This window comes from Pseudophryne corroboree, chromosome 5 (assembly GCF_028390025.1).
Source record: "Pseudophryne corroboree isolate aPseCor3 chromosome 5, aPseCor3.hap2, whole genome shotgun sequence".
Classification (NCBI taxonomy): Eukaryota; Metazoa; Chordata; class Amphibia; order Anura; family Myobatrachidae; genus Pseudophryne; species Pseudophryne corroboree.
Window position 1 is genome coordinate 499,645,019 of NC_086448.1, and position 22,026 is coordinate 499,667,044.

A 22,026-nucleotide genomic window follows, 5' to 3' on the forward strand; every position below is an offset into this window, starting at 1 on the left:
TAGAAAATCTTGTATCACTGCTGAGCAATGCTGGACACACCTTATATACCCACCAAGCCAGCGTACGACACGTGACGTACTTAATGGGCTACTCGCTGCCAACGTCAAATAAATGCAGGAGATGGTCATAATAATGGGACTCGACCGTGTGTGTGTGTATATATGTGTGTGTGTGTGTATGTATATATATATATATATATATATATATATACTGTAACAGAGGTGGCACTCAGGAACATGAATCACGCAAGACAGCAGTGGCAAATCAATGTTTCTAAACTTTAATATCTTGTCGTCAGATAATAGAATATAAATATGGGTATGGCTGTCTTAGTCGACCAGAAAAAGGTGGACAGCGTCAAGGTTGACCCCAAAAGGTCAGCAGCCACAAGGTCGACACCCGGAAAAGATCAACATGACAGAAAGGTAGACACAGAAAATGTTGACACCGGAAAAGGTAGACATGAGGTTTTTTTGTTGGTGTCTCTTTTACTCTGTAAAGTGCCCGGGAACCTCAATTAGTGCACCGCGTCCCCTCACATGACTCACTTCACCTGCCATGCTTCGGGCAAGGTATCTCACTCCGCTACTGCTGCTCTCAGCACTGGTTACTATTCCCAATCATAGTCCATGTAGATTGTAAAGTATGAAAAAAGTATTTAAAAAAATTGAAAACAAATTGCCATGTCGACCTTTTCCTGTGTTGGCCATTGACATGTAACCTTTTGTCCATCTCAACCATTGACCATGTTGACCTAATGCCTGTCAACCATTAGTGGTCGACCTATTGACTGTCAACCTTATCCATGTCGACCTAGCATTCGGATACCCATAAACACTGATCTAATATCCACCATTGCCCCCACGTGCACTGACAGCTGCCGCTGCCGGGATACATGGAGGATGCCCATAAATGATGTCATCCAGTTGCTCCCGTAGTCATGGCTACCAGAAAAAATACAAATAGACAAAACAGAATGAACATAAACAGAAACTGAGTACAAGATGTTAGAATCATAGCTAATCAAAAAGAGTCACTTGATACACATTGTTGTCAACACATTGGGGCAGGGCCGTATTTAGGGGGGGCGAAGGGGGCGAGCGCCCCCCTAACACAGTCATAGCCACGCCCACTTTTGAGCAGAAGAGAGCTCTCCAGGGAGAGCCTGAGGCAGAACGATGTGCTGCAGCCCATACCACAGCAGCACAGAGGAGCCAGGAGAGCAAGGGTTACAGAGCATTTGCCCCTCACTTGCTGGTGTGTGGGTACTAGGGCTAATAAATACAATTACCCCATAGCACAGTCACAAGTACATAGAACAATCACAAAGCTCTATCTCAGTCTCATGCAAAAAGTTCAGTCAGAATTGAGAGAGGAGGATGGGAAGAGTTGGGACTGGAGAGGGGAGGAGTCAAGATTAAACAGTAAACTGCCCCCCCTAAAATAAAAGTCTAGATCCGTCCCTGCATTGGGGGTCATTCCGAGTTGATCGCACCCAGCAACTTTTTTGCTGCTGGTGCGATCAACTAATCTCCACCTATGGGGGAGTGTATGTTAGCATAGCAGGGCTGCGAACGCTTGTGCAGCCCTGCTATGCTAAAAAAGTTTCACTCAAAACAAGACCAGCCTTGGACATACTTACCCTGTGCGACGGATCCAGCGATGATGGGGCCGCCTTTGACGTCACACCTCCACCCTCCGTTCGCCTGGACACGCCTACATTTTACTTACCACTCCCCGAAAACGGCAGCAAGCGGTAAGTTGACGCCCCGGAACGCCCTCCTGCTGTCCATCTTCTTGCGGTCGCCGCTGCGACCGCTTTCTTCTCTGTTAGCGTCATTGCCCGGTGACCTCTGTTGCTGGGCGCCGCGCATGCGCATTCCAGACCCGTTCGCACCGCAGCGAAGAACCGCTGCGTGCGAACGGGTCACAATGACCCCCATTGTTACATAATTTACACTGAATATTAGATCCTTGCAACAGTTGCCAGTGATAAGGAATTTAAACACACACTGTCCAAAAACACAATATCTTATAGGAAACAGTGCAGACTAGTCTGTTCATTTAACCCCCTAGGGGACACCATACCTAGTCTAAAAATCCATTTGCTTCACATTGTAAAGGTTTCAAGGACCTATGGCCACGGTGCAAAAACGCTGGTATATGGTCAATAATGATGTATCTTAAAGTGGATAGATTGTCACCCTCTGTTAAGAAATGTCTAGCGACTGGCTGGTCGGTTACACCGCTCTCAGTAGCCAATTTAATAGATGGCAGCGAAGGTTTCAGGTGCTTGAACATGGCCGAACACCCGGTATGGATCCAGCATGCTAGCTACCTTTATTAATTGCTTGGCTATATGCATATATATTGCACTTTATTCTAGTAAGCTGTACAGGTTTTTTACTTGCAGTAAGCGGAATTCCATATATGGTATTTCCGTTTTTCTACTGTTTGAATGGTAACAGGTGTTTTTTATTTTCTCTATGTGCTTGTTAGGTATATACAGTGGGACAAAGAAGTATTTTGACAGCCACCGATTGTGCAAGTTGACCCACTTAAAAAGATGAGAGAGGTCTGTAATTTCCATCATAGGTACACATCAACTGTGAGAGACAGAATCTGGAAAAAAAAACTAGGAAATCACATTGTATGATTTTTAAACAATTTAATTGTATATTCTTGCGGAAAATAAATATTTGGACAATCAAAAAGTTTAACTCAATACTTTGTAATATAACCTCGGTTGTCAATTACAGAGGTCAAACGTTTCCTGTAGTTCTTGATCAGGGATTGTTAGTTTTCAAAATATTATAATTTGATTTACATACTATTTACATATCATTTGAAAGTTATCCCTAAAGACTTTAGTGTCAAAATCTCAACTCTTCTATTTCTGAGTTGAAAATAAATTGCTCTTAGCAGCAGCAGCTGTTTGTGGAGTTCTGATGAGCTTATCAGGCAAAGCACTTAAACCCATTCATGTAACATCTGCTGACTCCAGGTGCCTTTCATTCTAGTAACTGCACTACTTACCTTGTAATAAAGAAACAGTATCACCACAAACATTTCTCTCACTCTTCTCGTTTACATAAACTGGATATTTACTATGAGTACAGCTCACATGAGACACAAAGCACAGTGGAGTGTTATGATCATCTAACAATGTGCATGCTAGGGCTAGTTATTCTTAACACAATAGCAAGTGTAGTGACTGTTGGGCTGTTATCTATCGAGGGGCCTAGTGAGAGACAATAAACTGACAGGTGACTCAATCAATGTAGCTAAAGTGCAATAAAAACGGTAATGTAGACTAGCTTTGTGAGCTTCAAGTTAATGATCAACTTCAGTTTTACATAATGCAACCTGCATCATAATACAATTAGTGGTGTGCACCGGACATTTTTCGGGTTTTGTGTTTTGGTTTTGGATTCGGTTCCGTGGCCGTGTTTTGGATTCGGACGCGTTTTGGCAAAACCTCCCTGAAATTTTTTTGTCAGATTCGGGTGTGTTTTGGATTCGGGTGTTTTTTTTTACAAAAAACCCTCGAAAACAGCTTAAATCATAGAATTTGGGGGTCATTTTGATCCCATAGTATTATTAACCTCAATAACCATAATTTCCACTCATTTCCAGTCTATTCTGAACAGCTCACACCTCACAATATTATTTTTAGCCCTAAAATTTGCACCAAGGTCGCTGGATGACTAAGCTAAGCGACCCAAGTGGCCGGCACAAACACCTGGCCCATCTAGGAGTGGCACTGCAGTGTCAGACAGGATGGCACTTCAAAAAATAGTCCCCAAACAGCACATGATGCAAATAAAAAAAGAGTGCACCAAGGTCGCTGGATGGCTAAGCTAAGCGACCCAAGTGGCCAACATAAACACCTGGCCCATCTAGGAGTGGCACTGCAGTGTCAGACAGGATGGCACTTAAAAAAATAGTCCCCAAACAGCACATGATGCAAAGAAAAAAAGAGGTGCACCAAGGTCGCTGTGTGACTAAGCTAAGCGACCCAAGTGGCCGACATAAACACCTGGCCCATCTAGGAGTGGCACTGCAGTGTCAGACAGGATGGCACTTGAAAAAATAGTCCCCAAACAGCACATGATGCAAAGAAATAAACAGGCGCACCAAGGTCGCTGTGTGACTAAGCTAAGCGACCCAAGTGGCCGACACAAACACCTGGCCCATCTGGGAGTGGCACTGCAGTGTCAGACATGATGGCAGATTTAAAAAATAGTCCCCAAACAGCACATGATGCAAAGAAAAAAAGAGGTGCAATGAGGTAGCTGTGTGACTAAGCTAAGCGACCCAAGTGGCCGACACAAACACCTGGCCCATCTAGGAGTGGCACTGCAGTTTTCTAGCGAGAGGATGAGTGCTTCCATCCTCATGTGAATCTGAACCACTAGCCATGAACATAGGCCAGGGCCTCAGCCGTTCCTTGCCACTCCGTGTCGTAAATGGCATATTGGCAAGTTTACGCTTCTCCTCAGATGCTTTTAATTTTGATTTTTGGGTCATTTTACTGAACTTTTGTAGTATACCTGACGACACAGAGGTAGAGCAGTGGACTACTGTACCGTACTGCTATATATTATATACTGGTGGTCAGCAAAATTATGCACTGTCCTCCTACTATATATACTGTGCACAACAACTAAAATGCACCACAGGTATGGATGGAAAGTATACTTGACGACACAGAGGTAGGTAGAGCATTGGACTACTGTACCGTACTGATATAATACTGGTGGTCACTGGTCATCAAAATTATGCACTGTCCTCCTACTATATACTACAATGCAGCACAGATATGGAGCGTTTTTCAGGCAGAGAACGTATAATACTGGTGGTCACTGGTCAGCAAAACTCTGCACTGTCCTCCTACTACATAATACTGGTGGTCCCCAGTCCCCCCAATAAAGCACACTGAGCACAGATATTTGCAGCACACTGAGCACAGATATGGAGCATTTTTCAGGCAGAGAACGTAGATATTTTCAGCACACTGAGCACAGATATTTGCAGCACACTGAACACAACTGAGAGAACGCTGCACACCTACTCTCCCTATCATCTCCAATGCACGAGTGAAAATGGTGGCGACGCGCGGCTCCTTATATAGAATACGAATCTCGCGAGAATCCGACAGCGGGATGATGACGTTCGGGCGCGCTCGGGTTAACCGAGCAAGGCGGGAAGATTCGAGTCCGCCTCGGAACCGTGTAAAATGGGTGAAGTTCGGGGGGGTTCGGATTCCGAGGAACCGATCCCGCTCATCACTAAATACAATACACCTTTTACACACCCTGTGAAGAACTACAGAATGCATATATGATGATGAATAATCCAGAGGCTGGGAAAATAATTGATTGTACATTATACTGCAAGGCTGTGTAAACACTAGTACGATGTGCGCCCCATGCGGTATTGTATACAATTTCCCGGCATAAGATATCAGGCATACACACTATACAATTAAACAATAAGATAAGATGAAATTATATCTTATGGGGCTGGAGTTGTTTTTAAGGGAGCAGAAGCACAAGAAGGAGGAGGAGGGTCCAGGCTGACGTCAATGTCCTAAAATCGTATGGTTGTATGTACACACTACAAAAAAGCTCACGATATTGCACCATCAAGACTGCATGCAGGTCAGATGTTGGATGTCAAATGCGACCCGCGGGGCCGCGCATTATATGATAAATCGTGTGTACACACTATGCGATATTGTATGCAATCATACAATATCAGCAATATTGTATGCAATATCTCATGGTGCGTATGCAGTCTAATTGTAACAATGTTACAACGCATTTACAGATTTATGTTCAAGTGGTTTGTACAATGTATTCAAAGGGAAGAATTAAATTGTTTTATGCGCCGGCTGTGCCCCTGATGTCCCGTCTACAGTGATGGTAGATTGCAGGCCACAATTCAATTGTTTTTTGTTTTTTTTGCACGCTGCACCCAGACAGATCGGTTTTAGCCACGTAAAATGGCTAAACCCTACCAAAGTTCTGGACTCAGTGAGAAAACTGCCATTTGGGCTCCCAAACGGGTCACTTTTCACACATTTCAGCTCACCAGCATGGGGGACAGCAGAATTGATATGCTGGCACCAGAGCCGGATTAACAATGGAGCAAGTGGAGCTGCATCTCCAGGCCCCCCATCAACATAGGCCTACTGTCCACAGAATCGACAGTGCAGCTGGAAACAGGAAACAAATAATTCCTGGTACAGGCTGCCTGCGGCGGCAGCATGACACCCCACCCACTCAAGCTGCAACTCCCACCCCCCCGCCGGCCGGCTGACTTGGGGATCAATTACCGAGCATTATAATAGTGAGTCTTCTTAAAAATCTACCAGCACAGCGGAAGGCCCTCTCTAGCCGCCCTGGATCCTCTGTAGTGCATGACGCGTCACCCGAGCGCCGGCGGCAGCAGTCACTGAGCCAAGTAGCCGGTGAGCACAGTTCCGTGAAGGCGGCTGGGTGTCTGTACCTGAGCTGTTCAGCAGCGCTGCTGTAGCTGTTAGGGATTGGCGGGCTGCTGCCGACGAGGATAGCCTGCTCCAGCACCAGGGGACGTATAGCCTGCTCCAGCACCAGGGGACGGATAGCCTGCTCTAGTACTCCAGCTCAGCTGTGACTCCTGGGGTGAGAGCTGCATCTCTATGCAGACCCTGCCACGTGAGGCGCCTGGTTTGTGCCCTGTGGACAGATAAAACCTCACCTGCCTCTGCATTTTGGCCACTGTTTTCTTTGTGAAACAAATGTACTTGCTGAACAGTGCGTCACCACGACAGGTGCAATGCTACTGGAGAGGGTAGGGGCTCCCAAAAGTCGTATGACATGTGCTGGTGCCCTGGCTGTGTAGGTAAAAAGGCTTATTTCTCTTCTGCTGGTTCCCAATCCCAAGTGCCATGTAATGTATCAGTGCTAATATTGATCAGGCTAGTGTTACACAAGCAGGAAGGGGGTGTTCATGTGTCACTGCAACCAGCACATACACTATTTCCTACATAGATGCACACATTAACATGTTTATTATAGCATAAAAATGCAGGAGCTTATGTGACACAACCCTAAGCAAAGAGAACTAAAAAAAAAAAAAAAAAAAAAGAATGGCACTAAGAATGGCAAGATCTGGTCCTGCAATATTGGTCGTAATGCCTCAAAGACCGCAGCATGATTGACATGCTGCTGGCGTTTGGGGGCTAAGATGTGAAGCGTTCCAGAAAATGGGGACGTGTTATCCCATTTTATTGATATGCTGAAGCCAGAGGCGGATTTAGACCTCATGGGGCCCTAAGCAAGACACCAATTTGGGGCCCCCCTTCCTCAATCATTCCCCTCCCAGTCAGTCAGTGAATGCTAAATTCTTCCCCTCCCCCCCCCCCCCCAAAAAAAAAAAAAAAGGGTGCAGTCTTGTGGGGAATAGGCGTGACCACACAATAGTACGCCCAATTCGAATGACACCACACAGTAGCACTCCTTATACACATTACACCACACAGTGGAGCTCCTTATACACGACACCACATAATAGAGCTCTTTAAACACGTTATGCCACACAGTAGAGCTCCTTATACACGTTACGCCATACAGAAGTGCTACATACCCACACTACATCCCTGCACTAGATCACTGTTCTGCATCCCCAGACTATATCAGTGCACAAGGTCCCCACACTATGGGGTATATGCAATTCCAGACAAATTGCGCCTTTTTTTCGACCATTTTAGGATTCGACTGTACTCGACAGCCGAAACCCTCCACCCGGGACCATGAATTCGACATATTCAATACAAAACGCATTCGACACTCCCCTTGTCGAATAACGGACCAATCGTCGAGTAGTGGGCGTCCTGGATTCGACTTCCCGCCGTTTTGAGCCCTTTATAGGGCTTGTTTGCTGCGTGCTCAGCAGCCATTTTGTGAACCTGCAGAGTGGAGTGGAGGTGCTGCAGAGCTAGCAAATTGGTTGCTGTTTGATGTGGTATCGTTTGGACACCCAGCAGGCTTTAATCCAGGACGGTCAGGAGGATACCTGTTACCCCGGAGGAGAGTCGTTTTTGAGCGATTTCTACATTTGTAGGTAAGTACCATATGTGGTCTGGCGTTGCATGTATGTGTTTGTGTAGTGGGGGGGGGGGGGGGTGCCATGAGGTGTACATGTGGCGTTGCTTTGGGGTGTTTGGGGTATGTATATGTGTGCAGGTATGTGTATATAGCTCCTGCTTGTATTGCTGCATGTTTTTTTTTTTTAAGTTTTGTGTTTGGGGGTAGTTTTTCACGTGTTTTTTTTTTCATAAAATGTTTTTTTGGGTCATGCTTTTGCATTGGGGTACCTCCAGCATGTGCAGGAATGCTTTTTGGCTTGTTTGGGGTGATTTTAGAGTGTGTCGGTATCCGCCATGTGGTCGACATGTGATGTCGTTTGTTTCCAAAACATGTTTTTTTGCTCCTATTTTGGTACTGGTGCATCCCTGCACATGCTGGAGGTACTTTTTGGCTTGTTTGGGCTGACTTTGAGCGTGTCGGTATCTGCCATGTGGTCGACATGTGATGTTGTTTGTTTCCAAAACATGTTTTTTTGCACCTATTTTAGCACTGGTTGACCTCCAGCATGTGCAGGGATGCTTTTTGGCTTGTTTGGGGTGATTTTAGAGTGTGTCGGTATCCGAGAGGTGGTCGACATGTGATGTCGTTTGTTTCCAAAACATGTTTTTTTGCTCCTATTTTGGTACTGGTGCATCCCTGCACATGCTGGAGGTACTTTTTGGCTTGTTTGGGCTGACTTTGAGCGTGTCGGTATCTGCCATGTGGTCGACATGTGATGTTGTTTGTTTCCAAAACATGTTTTTTTTGCACCTATTTTAGCACTGGTTGACCTCCAGCATGTGCAGGGATGCTTTTTGGCTTGTTTGGGGTGATTTTAGAGTGTGTCGGTATCCGAGAGGTGGTCGACATGTGATGTCGTTTGTTTCCAAAACATGTTTTTTTGCTCCTATTTTAGCACTGGTGCATCCCTGCACATGCTGGAGGTACTTTTTGGCTTGTTTGGGCTAACTTTGAGCATGTCGGTATCTGCCATGTGGCCGACATGTGTTGCTGTTTGTTTCCAAAACATGTTTTTTTGCTCCTATTTTAGCTCTGGTTGACCTCCAGCATGTGCAGGGATGCTTTTTGGCTTGTTTGGGGTGATTTTAGAGTGTGTCGGTATCTGCCATGTGGCAGACATGTGATGTCGTTTGTTTCCAAAACATGTTTTTTTGCTCCTATTTTAGCACTGGTGCATCCCTGCACATGCTGGAGGTACTTTTTGGCTTGTTTGGGCTGACTTTGAGCGTGTCGGTATCTGCCATGTGGCCGACATGTGATGTTGTTTGTTTCCAAAACATGTTTTTTTGCTCCTATTTTAGCACTGGTTGACCTCAAGCATATGCAGGGATGCTTTTGGGCTTGTTTGGGGGTGATTTTAGAGTGTGTCGGTATCTGCTATGTGGCCGACGTGCTGTTGTTTGTTTCCAAAACATGTTTTTTTTTGCTCCTTTTTTTAGCACTGGTTGACCTCCAGCATATGCAGGGGTGCTTGTATGGGGGTTTTGGCTTGTTTGGCTGAGGTTTTTTTCAATTTTTAAAATTTTTTTGGTTGTGTTTGGTCCTGTTTGAGCACTGGGGTCCCAGCAGCATGACGTGTGGTTGCATGTAATTATGTAATGTGTGTTAAATTTGTAAAAATAATTTTTTTCTTTTTACAACAGAGATGTCCAGGAACAAGCAGCCCCCTTCCCCCCACCCCTCAGATGAATTTTCCCTGCACAGCAATGAGGAGTGGGAGCCGACCCAGGAGGAGGATACGACCGAACAGGCATCCAGTGACCAGCCGCGGTCGTCAAGGGACCAAAGGGAGAAGCAAAAGAAAAAGAAAAGGCAACACCTGCAGACACAATAGCATCCAACTTGACACACCCTAGTTTGCGCACTGCCATGCACACCTACAGGTATCTTTGCACACTGCCAGGGATACTGACACTCACAGGTACATACCGATCTTATTAAATGCATGTTTTGTTTATCCATAAAGGCAAGAAGCCAGCCAGAGGATCAGTCGGAGGAGGATGCCTCTGGTGAAGACGCAGGACAGAAGAAGCCGCGTGGACCCAGAAACACTGAGGCGGAAAACTGTGCCCTAGTGATTTCCGTCGACAGGTCGGTCCTACGACGTTCTGTATGGACCAAGGCCACAGACCACAGCAGCTAAGACCAAGCGAAACATCTGGGATGCCATCGCGAGACAAGTCACTGCAGTATCTGGAAACCGCCGGAGCACCAGAAACTGCATGAAGCGGTACAGTGATTGCCACAGACAGACCAAGAAGAAGATGGGGATTCAGCGCCGACATGAGACAGCTACGGGAGGTGGTCCGGCTCTCAATCTGAAGTGGCTACCCTGGGAGAACGTTAATAAAAGGCGCATGAACCCTGTCATGGTCCAAGGAGTTCGCGGAGGTGTGGACTCTAGCCGTCCTGCTGGCTTTCCCGAGGAGGAAGAACCGCCCAGAAGACGGAAGACGGCGGGAGACAAGCAGTCCAAAAGGAGGCCTGATAGTAAGAATACATTCAGATGAGCTGCACTAATCTTTTTTTTTTTATTTTTTTATTTGCTAATGTGTTTGTTCTTTTTCCCCAGACACGCCTGCCCAGAGGACAACACCTGCGCGCAGGACATCACCAGCCCGCGGACCCTCACCTGCGCAGCAGGCATCGGCAGCAGCGCGAGGACCATCACCTGCGCAGCAAGCATCAGCAGCGCGCAGATCATCACCTGCGCGCCCCACATCGTCAGCGCACAGAAAGTCACCTGCGCGCCAGACATCGTCAGCGTGCAGACCATCACCTGCGCGCCAGACATCAGCGCGCAGAACGTCACCTGCGTGCCAGACACCGTCAGCGACCACACCACCAGCTGGGCGCCATACTACATCTCCTGCGTGCAGGCCATCACCAGCTCGTCATCTTTCCAGGAGCTCTGGTACTGCGACCGAAGAGCCTCAACAAGACACTACCCTTGTGGACCCATCACCCAAACTGTTTGAGTCAACAGGGTTAACGGACGAGACTTTTCTTGGGTTTGGAAACAGCCGTGCAGACGTATCCAGCCATACCCTTGAAAAGTCTCCAGAATTGAGGACAAGTGAAGCTCCTGGAGCAGCGGCACCACCGAATGGAGAAGGTTTTTATTTTTATTTTTTAATTTTTATTTTTTTTTGGGGGGGGGGGTCGCCATTTTTGTATAGTTTATTAACTTTATTTTCTTTTTTTTCTTTTGCAAACAGAGGTGCCACGGACCAGCAGCGGACTTGCGTAGGGGATTGGTCCCTTCTTCAGGCCGGATCTCCTACAGGATTCGTCGGACGACGAGGTGGAAGTGCAGCAGTCCGCTGTTTCTACATCCCTGTGTGAGTAATTATCAAATTGTGAACCTTCAAACAAATGTATGAATGTGTATACTAATTTCTAATTTTCTTTTCAGCTTCACAAATGCAATTGGTGGCAGACGTACAGCAAGGGCAGGATCCCTCAAATATTCAGAGGGTAAACACCCTGGCAGCAGAGATGAATGTCAGCCAGGATAGTTTTCGGGTTGTCGTTGGAATCAGACTGGACGCCATTGAGAAGACAATGGATAAGATGGCAAACGGTTTGGTTGACATGCAAAAGGCTCTTGCCGACAGCACGGCAGAAACGCAAAAGACCAGATGAGAAGATCACAGGGAGACTATGGACATCCTTCACGTTCTGGCCACATCCATCAACCAGCTGGTGGATAAGACATCATGCCTGGCACACAGCGTTGACAACATGTCGGAGAGCCAACGACATTCCGCATCCAGCCACCAGATCATCGCAACAACGCTACAGATGATCTATGATAAGCTCCCAGAGCCAGCTCAACAACACGCTGGTTAACCACCACATTCGCCACCACAAGCTGCAATGACGCCTCCTGCCCTTGCTCCACCACGATCCTGGTATGGACGGTCACAGCTGTACCAAGGATATAAAGGGATGTACCCCACCTACCAGATGCCTCCACCACCAACACCGGCCACATCATCTACGCCAGCACGGCCACCGAGGCCAAGTCAACGCACTCCACAGCCGCCCAGGGCATCGACGCCCCATCAGGAGGAAGAAGAGGATCCGGACAGACAACCACCATAAGCCCGGTCGTATTGTTTTATTATTTACTCTTATGTTTTTCATGTTTCCCTTTCTCCCCCTCCCATTAGTTTTTTTTTTTTTCATAATATTGTTTTATATTTGTGTTGGGCTCCCCCACCCCCGACCGGATACTACCAAGGAGCTTTATGTCTAGGCATACATGCGCAGGCATGTATGCGGGCGCGTGTGGTAACTGATGAAAGCTCCTTGTGGTTACATGTATGATGGGCCAAAGAGCTATTCTGATGCCACTTTTTTTTTTTTTTAAAACAAACTCCTTTTTGTATTGGTGTAAAATAGGCTTTCACTGTTGTGTGAATTTACTATTCACTAGTGTTTATTTTTGTCTTCTTCATAGGATTGGGTGGAAAATTGAAGTGGACGGCGTAGTTCGTGTTGTGCGTACCAAAGTGAATAAAGCCATGTTTCAATGTATATATTCAAGAAACTTTGGACCGCCTGCCCTTGGTGAACAACACAGTCCAGCAATGGGTCATGCTGGGCTGTGTGGTTCCACAAGTGCAGGCGTGTCAAAGTGCTGACCACTGACACCACTCTGCCACTTTGGACCGCCTGCCCTTGGGGAACAACACAGTCCAGCAATGGGTCATGCTGGGCTGTGTGGTTCCACAAGTGCAGGCGTGTCAAAGTGCTGACCACTGACACCACTCTGCCACTTTGGACCGCCTGCCCTTGGGGAACAACACAGTCCAGTAATAGGTCATGCTGGGCTGTGTGGTTCCACAAGTGCAGGCGTGTCAAAGTGCTGACCACTGACACCACTCTGCCACTTTGGACCGCCTGACCTTGGGGAACAACACAGTCCAGCAATGGGTCATGCTGGGCTGTGTGGTTCCACAAGTGCAGGCGTGTCAAAGTGCTGAGCACTGACACCACTCTGCCACTTTGGACCTCCTGACCTTGGGAAACAACACAGTCCAGCAATGGGTCATGCTGGGCTGTGTGGTTCCACAAGTGCAGGCGTGTCAAAGTGCTGAGCACTGACACCACTCTGCCACTTTGGACCTCCTGACCTTGGGAAACAACACAGTCCAGCAATGGGTCATGCTGGACTGTGTGGTTCCACAAATGTTCTTGGGAAAGGAATGAACATGACATTAGTGTCTTTACTTAATATGGAATTTCTTTTTTTTCCCCACAGATCTCTACACAAGAAAAGAATGTAAAGAAGAACTAAGACTACTTTTTTTGTTTTTATTTCATTTTAATTTTTAATCCCCAAAAAAATACAATTTTAATTCTTCAATAAATTTTTAAAATTAGAAGTTTTGTGTGGTTTTTCTTTAAATTATTAGTTAAAATGTAAAATATGGCATTTCAGAAATGCAGTGGTATTGTGGTAGGTCGCCCATGGTACAGCAGGGGAACTATCTTGTCCCTTGACATCCACGCTGGTTCCTGCACCTTGGGAAGGATACTCCAAGACCTGTGGAAGAGAATAGTATGAGGTTCCAGGTATTTGTGTCATCCAAAGACAAGGTACAAGCAAGTTACATCGGCCTTTGTCCCAAATGCAACCCACCGGCACTTGAGAAACTACACATCCAAACATTCCCTGACACAGTGTAAGCATTGCTGTCAGGGCATGATTGGATGTGCAGTTTTGCAAATGCCGGAGGGCTGCACTTTGGACATGCCGGGGTTACTTGGTCAAGAGGGAGTTTTGGCCAATACATCTCACCTGAGGGGGGTTGTCTGCTACATGGTGGAGGTTCAGGTCCACATCACAAGTAGGTCGCCCATGGTACATCAGGGGAACTGTTGTGTCCCTTCACATCCACGCAACTTGGGAAGGATACTCCACAAGACCTGTGGAAGAGAATAGTATGAGGTTCCAGGTATTTGTGTCATCCAAAGACAAGGTACAAGCAGGTTACATCGGCCTTTGTCCCAAATGCAACCCTCCGGCACTTGAGAAGCTACACATCCAAACATTCCCTGACACAGTGTAAGCATTGCTGTCAGGGCATGATTGGATATGCAGTTTTGCAAATGCCGGAGGGCTGCACTTTGGACATACCGGGGTTACTTGGTCAAGAGGGAGTTTTGGCCAATACATCTCACCTGAGGGGGGTTGTCTGCAACATGGCGGAGGTTCAGGTCCACATCACAAGTAGGTCGCCAATGGTAGAGTGGGATAAACGGGTCCAATATTTGCGGCAACCCAACAACAGGAAAAAACGGGGTAACAGGTCGTCAACAGGACGAAACATTGAAAACATTGCTGGGAAGGTGCGTCAACAGGACGTAAAACTCTGAAATACATAAATAAACATTTTTTTTTTTGATTATTACAATCTCAGTTTACACGATAATACAAATATTACAAGTATACTCACAGGCAGTGAAAAAAAAGCTTTGGATCAATGTCCGTCGAGAATTATCTCCTTCGTCCATACCCACCGGTGGAGCAGAAGAACGGTTCCCGCTTCGGAAAGCATTGCGGCGAAGAGTCACCGGCAAACGGTTTGCGACACATATGTTGTATAAAATACAACATGCATTTACCATGCCGCAAACCTTCGCCGGTGAGTACAAAAGAGCACCACCGGAAGTGTCTAAACATCTAAACCGGCTTTTAAGTACACCGAAAGCATGCTCAATTACTCCCCTCGATGCTTTGTGTGTCTTTTGGTAACGTTTTTCTGCTCTACCAACAGGATTAGACAATGGGGTCAAGAGCCAAGATTAGTTGGGATAACCCGCATCGCCTATGGAAATGAAAAAAATGGTGGGTAATATAAAAAATAAAAATAAAAAATAAAATAAAAACAATTAAAATAAATACCTAACAGCCAGCCACCCGGCATGTTTCCTGTTTTGAAATTGTCAAACAGCGATGACTGGCTTAGGATGAAGGAGTCTTGAGACGATCCAGGAAATCCCACAAAAATATTAAAAAATTTCATGTTGACATCACAGACCGCCTGTATATTCATGGAATGGAAATGTTTTCGGTTCCGAAAACATTCTTCCGAATTCCGTGGCGGTCTGATCTGCACGTGGGTACAGTCAATCGCGCCCAGAACATTAGGAAAATTGTGTTTTAGTGAAAAAGCATAATTTGATCTCATGCCATCCGCTGTCCGTATCTGGAAATCTGATGAACTGGATCGTCAATTTGCAGAAAGCCCTAATGACCTGGGTTATACAGCGCGACAGTGTTGACTGTGAAAAACCGCATGTTTGAGACAAAGTAGGCTGGAATGTGCCTGATGCCAAAAAATGTAACGTAGCCAGCAGTTTCTGGAAACTGCTGACTGCACGATTGGTCCGTGCCCGAGGTTCCAGGTCGGCCTCCAACAGAGCATACAGCGAATATATGTCGCGAGTCGATAAGCGATAATTTTGAATCACCTCGAACTCGCTGAGATCCTCCAGTTCACGCCTAGTGCGATACTGGCGTGGACGTGGAAATGAAACACGCAATACTTACTCACCCAATGCAGACATTTGCTGACTTTGATCCTGATGTTCACCAGCCCTTTCTTCCTCCATGCTTGCAGCCAGCATGAACATCACAATCTGGTCAGAAAAGGCTCCATTATTGTAGTCAGTACAAAAATAGGATATAAAAGTGTTAAAACGCAGGGATTGTCCTAAAAAAACGATTCCACAAGAGAGCTGACTGTAATGTCTCCTTCTCCCTGAAGTCTCAAACCCGGGAGTGAGGATAGAGGAGTGGCTTTGCAGAAGTGTATCCTGGGTAAAACTGTGGAATCATGGGTACATTTCCCTCAGCAGAGTGAAGAAAAAAATATCCTTTTTTAAAAATCAATTAAATAATAATTGTGAGTCAAAAAAAGATAAACCAAGTAGATAATCCCTTCAAATATAAATAGATATGCTATTAGCATTAGCAATCCAAAAAGCAAAAAAAAAATCATTTTGAAATTTTTTTTTATCAGCTCTCGCCAGCAAAGTGAGGTGGAATGAAATTGACGAAATGACTGTCGAAAAGCACTGTTGTCGAATCGACATTCTTCAATTGAATATACTTTTGTCGAAAAGCCGCATTTTGACCATTGCAGACATGTCGAATTTTGAAAATGTCGAGGTATTTTGACGAAAAGTACTGTATTGCATTGTTGAATCCAATTCGACATGTTTTGTTTTTTTCGAAAATGCCCCGTTTTTCGACTTTCGCGGCAATTCGACCGCAATTGCATATACCCCTATGGTGCAAAAGTTACTAAAGGTTCTAAAACAGAGAATTGGTGATGTTGCCCATAACAACCAAACAGATGCTGTCTATCATTTTCTAAAAGGCTATGGGCAACATCACCAATACTGTTTTAGAAGCTTTAATAAATTTACCCCTACATCTCCGTATTTTCACAGCACCCCCTCCCTGCACTATATCACTACGCTACCACCCCACTCTACATCCCACCAGTGTATCACTGCACAACCTCCCCACACTACTTCACAACGCTATTTTCCCACACTGCATCACAACGCTATTTCGACAGATTACATCCCCACACTATATCACTGCATAATATCCTTCCACTATGTCACTGCACTCCCTCCCCACACTACTTCACTACAATACATAACTGCCCTACCTCCCATGGCCACACTACATCTGGGAGAATGGGGGGGGGGGGGCTATGTTCTGTGGCTGCAGCCACCAGCGGGTGGGGTACCAGTGCTGGCCCTGACCAAGACTCTCATCTTCGCGCCGGCTCAGGACTGGGGACATAGTGCACGAAGGCGTGCGCCGCAAGGAAGGGGTGTGATCTCACAATAAAGGGGCGTGGCCACAGAATAGTACCCCCCAATTAAATTACAGCCAGATGCTGGCCAGGGAGAGGAGGGTGACAAACGCTGGGCAGAGAGGGGGGAAATATGTGGGGCGAGGGGGCAGATGGTTGGCAGAGAGAGGAGGGGAGGCAGATACTGGGCAAAGAGAGGGGTGCAGCAGATGCTGGGCAGAGAGAGGAGGGGAGGCAAATGCTGGGCAGAGAGAGGAGGGGAGGCAGATGCTGGGCAGAGAGAGGAGGAGACGCAGATGTTAGGAAGAGAGATGGGGGAGATGAAGGGCAGAGAGAGGGGAGGCAGATGCTGGGGAGAGAGAGGAGGAGGTGCAGATGCTGGGCAAAAGAGGGGGAGCAGATGCTAGGGAGAGAGGAGGAGATGATGGGCAGAGAGGAGCGGACGCAGATGATGGGGAGAGAGAGGGGGGAGATAATCGGCAGAGAGAGGGGAGGCAGATGCTGGGGAGAGGGGACAGACGATGGGCAGAGACGGGGAGCGTGATGCTGGGGAAAGGGGGGCAGATGATGGGCAGAGACAGGGTGGGCAGATGCTGGGGAGAGAGAGGAGGAGGTGCAGATGCTGGGCAAAAAGAGGGGGAGCAGATGCTAGGGAGAGAGGAGGAGATGATGGGCAGAGAGAGGAGCGGACGCAGATGCTGGGGAGAGAGAGGGGGGAGATAATTGGCAGAAAGAGGGGGGGGGATAATGGGCAGAGACTGAGGTGGCAGATGCTGGTCATAGAGAGGGGGAGCAGATGCTGGGGAGAAAGAGGGGGAGATGATGGGCAGAGAGAGAACCATGTACAGTAGCAGTCAGAGAGAGAGAGACAGCAGCTGCATAGAGAGGGTGACAGAGACGAGCAGGAGCTATGGACATTAAGAAAGGGGCCATGCTATCAGATCCTTCGTGTTCCAGGGGTCAGAGGAGCGTGTGACAGCTCCTCCAATCAGGGGCTCTTCTAATCAGCATGTGCCGAGCTCCTCCAATCACAGCTCGGCACATGCTCTTGTTGAGATCAGGGAGGCTCGGCACCATAGTGAGTTGCAGGGACTTCCCCTGATGCTGCTGCTCTCACATAGTGAGTATGATCTAACCCCCTTCCTCCATCCCCATCCCAGTGCTGCCGGCGCTGCTGCGCATGGCGGGCAATGGATGAACTGGCTGACACTGCAGAACGGTAGCAGATTTACTGCTAGGCTGGCCGGGCCCCCCGGAACATGTCGAGCCCTAGGTGGCTGCCTTGTTGCCTAGCGGTAAATCCACTACTGGCTGAAGCCAGGTGCTTCGTTCTGGGATGCAGCTTCCCTGGTCCCAGCAGCGTGATTTTGCTGGACATCCTGAGTAGCCTGAAGGTCTGATGTTCATGCAGATGATCAGATGCTGCAACACACACCAGCACAGTAAAACATGGGGGGAAGCAGTATCAGCGCATATAACGTGTGCTGATAGCCCCCCCCCCCCCCCCCCCCCATATCAACTCTTCATACATCTACTCCTCAATGCAGAAATACAGGAAGCAGCAGTAATTACCATCGTCTGTCCATTTTCATGCTAGTTTCACATTATTCCCAAGCACCCTGGGCCCAAGCACAGGCCCGCCCCCCTTTCCCCTGCAGAAGTACAAAAGCATCAGCGTGGGCGGACCGCGCCCACAAAATGGTGGCTAAACTCCGCCGTGCTGCCCTCTCCCGCCCAGTGACCGCCTTTGCCTGTCACTCAGGCAGAGGCGATCACTAGGCAACGACAGCCGTAGGCTGTCAACCATGCGGTGGCACCGGCGCATGCGCACTTCTTACCTGATCGCTGTGCTGCGATGAACGTTAGCGTGCGATCAGGTCAGAATGACTCCCCATATTCCTAGCCTGCTTCCCATGTCCTTGTTAGTCTCCCTACTAAAATTGGCAATATCCTGGCTGTTTGATGGCTCTGAATAGGGTAAGTTTAATTGGCCAGCCTGTATTTATTTATTTATTTATTACCAGTTACTTATATAGCGCACACATACTGTATCCCACAGCGCAGAGAATATTTGGTCATTCACATCAGTCCCTGCCCCAGTGGAGATTACAATCTATATTCCCTACCACATGTACACGCACACACATTCACGCTAGGGTTAATTTTGTTGGGAGCCAATTAACCTACCACTATATTTTTGGATTGTGGGAGGAAACAGGAGTACCCAGAAGACACCCACGCAAGCACAGAGAGAACATACAAACTCCACACAGTTAGGTTTGATTCCCACCATGTTCCTATGACATCAGCGCTGTGAAGAAGTAATGCTAACCATTACACCGCCCATGCTGCAAATGTATATGGGTGTTTCCCTTTGTTCCTTTTTAGATTACCTCATTACACTATTCACTTGTCACACACCTGCAGTACTGGTCACACCCACTGCGGCAACATACAATAGGCCCTTCATGCATTTCAGCTCCAGGCCCATTTGTACCTTAATCTGGCACTGTCTGGCGCCAGTAACTGTTTAAGCCCCAACGGTGCAACAACTGAATTGCTCAGTCGGGCACCATCTAGTGGCTGCCAGGACGTAAAGCAATTGAATTCATCACAAAGTGTTTTTAGGGCTTAAAAGCTCACCAGTGTCACCCAATGGGAAAGGGATAAAAAATAAGAGTCCCATGACAGCTAAGGAGGCTTTTGTATGGCCATATCCTCTCCAGCAGTGCACATCCTTGCTAATACATGGCGACATAGCCTGATATGTGCGATCTCCCTCAATGTTCACGTTCCCTTAACATACTTTTACTAGTAGTCTAATAGACAAAAACTAGGACAGCAGCCCAGATACTATAAAGAGTAAAAAATGCTGCACAAGTGTGTCAGTAATTAATTCATAGGGATGGAATGAAATTCCCATTCTTTTAGTGAAAAGCAGAGGCGTAACTAAGGTAGGGAGAGTGGGACACGTGCCCTGGGCGCCTTGGCAGAACCAGCAGAGGGGGGCGCCGCCGGCAGCCAGGGCATCATGCCCACCCGCCCCCACTATTGCTCTGCCCCCATCCCGCTGCAATGTGAGGGGAGGAAAGTGCAGCGTCTCTCCTGCCCCTCAATGTGCTCACTGCTCTCAGTGTGACTCTGTCTGGTCTCCGCTGGCGTTTGCCAATCAGAGCTTGCGGACCGGCTCCTGATTGGCTGCCGGTCCGCGAGCTCTGATTTGCTAACGAACCGGCGCCGCATTTTAGATAGCCGCCGCCGGAGATCGGACTTCATGGAGCGTTGAGGGGCAGGAGAGGTGCTGCACTCTCCTCCCCACACATAGCAGAGGCCAGCGGCAGCAGTGACAGGGGATCTGATTCCTGACTGAAGTAAGCAGCAGCCAGCGGGAGGGGGGGGGGGGTAGTTCTTGTATCTGGCACTGTCTGCAATATGTATCTGGCACTGTGGGGCACTGTGTATCTGGCACTGTGGGGCACTGTATCTGGCATTGTGGGGCACTGTGGATCTGGCACTGTGGGGCACTGTATCTGGCACTGTGGGGCACTATATCTGGCACTGTGGGGCACTGTATCTGGCACTGTGGGGCAATATGTATCTGGCACTGTGGGGCACTGTGTATCTGGCACTGTGGGGCACTGTGTATCTGGCACTGTGGGGCAATATGTATCTGGCACTGTGGGGCACTGTATCTGTCACTGTGGGGCAATATGTATCTGGCACTGTGGGGCACTGTATCTGTCACTGTGGATCTTACACTGTGGGGCAATATGTATCTGGCACTGTGGGGCACTGTATCTGTCACTGTGGATCTGACACTGTGGGGCAATATGTATCTGGCACTGTGGGGCACTGTATCTGTCACTGTGGATCTGACACTGTAGGGCAATATGTATCTGGCACTGTGGGGCAATGTGTATCTGGCACTGTGGGACACTGTGTATCTGGCACTGTGGGCCAATTGTGTATCTGGCACTGTGTAAAAAGGGGACTCTGCATGCGTACTGTGCAAAAATTTAATGAAGGTGTGCTGAGAGACGACACAAGGGGTAGGTGATAGTGTGCTGAGAGGCGACACAGGAGGTAGGTGATAGTCATGTTGGCACGCCCCATTTTCAGTGACCACACCCCTTCTGGTGTGTGGCCACGCCCATTGGGGGGGGGGGGCGCACATACTTCTTTTTGTGTGGCGGTTGTTTTTTTTTGTTGTTGTTTTTTTTTTGGGGGCGGGGGGGCGCCACTCGTCATCTTGCCCTGGGCTCCGAAAATCCTAGTTACGCCTCTGGTGAAAAGTCCTAATCTCCATGAGCAGGAGGCATCAACCTGTATTTTGTCGTCATTCCTTAGGTTTGGCCGCTTACCAAATATGCACCGAGCTCTGGAATGCGATGGGGCTTGGATGAGGTGCCCAATAGAAGCCTATGGTCTTCTATCATGTTTTCCCCCGGGAGGATCCCTCCCATCAGATGTATTTATAATTTCGTATTTTTCTGTATTTTGGTAGATATACATATACATAATGACATATCTTGGGGATAGGACCCATCTTTAAATACTGAATTAATTTATGTTTCATGTACACACAGCATAAAGATAATTTTATACAATTTTTTGAGCTTCTAACAAAGGGCCTGATTAAGACCTGATCGCAGCTGTGCATTTTCGCCCAGCGGCAGATTATCGATTGACCGCACATGCGTATGCACCGCAATGCGCACGCGCATCACCAGACAGTGACAAGCTGGTGCGAAATTGTTGTTCGCACAGCCATTCGCATGCTGATTGACAGGAAGAGGACGTTTATGAGTGGTAACTGACCGTTTTCTGGGAGTGTCAGGGAAAACGCAGGCATGCCCAAGCGTTTTCTGGGAGGGTGTGTGACGTCAGCTCTGTCCCCGATCAGCCTGTTCTTTCACACTGTAGGAGTAAGTCCTGGGCTGCGCACAGACTGCACACACTGGAAAAACCATTCGATGGTGAGTTGCGAACGGATTTGCAACTGTCCCCTGACTGAGGGACATTTTTGCACAGTGTACACATGCAA

At 47.6% G+C, this 22,026-nt stretch overlaps 1 protein-coding gene and 2 long non-coding RNA genes across 15 annotated transcripts in view; 1 reads left to right on the forward strand and 2 right to left on the reverse strand.

Annotated features, from left to right (window-relative positions):
* LOC134927905 (uncharacterized) overlaps positions 1–6,569 on the reverse strand; it is a 32,348-nt gene extending 25,779 nt beyond the window's left edge. The window contains exon 1 of the long non-coding RNA XR_010177768.1: positions 6,515–6,569. This is a non-coding gene — a long non-coding RNA (uncharacterized LOC134927905). The remainder of the gene's footprint in view (positions 1–6,514) is intronic.
* LOC134927903 (cytochrome c oxidase subunit 4 isoform 1, mitochondrial-like) overlaps positions 1–22,026 on the forward strand; it is a 353,718-nt gene that overhangs the window by 123,926 nt on the left and 207,766 nt on the right. The window contains exon 1 of one of the 13 annotated variants that reach the window (XM_063923008.1): positions 6,260–6,355. The exons of 9 other annotated variants lie outside the window; for them this stretch is intronic. The gene's annotated coding sequence lies outside the window, so the exon portion shown is untranslated. 3 more of the 13 variants (XM_063923003.1, XM_063923012.1, XM_063923014.1) reach the window with 3 other exon arrangements.
* On the reverse strand, positions 13,448–14,067 carry LOC134929158 (uncharacterized). Its single transcript, XR_010178338.1, has 2 exons — positions 13,946–14,067; positions 13,448–13,690 (listed from the first exon to the last, which is right to left on the reverse strand). It is a non-coding gene; the product is annotated as an uncharacterized LOC134929158 (long non-coding RNA).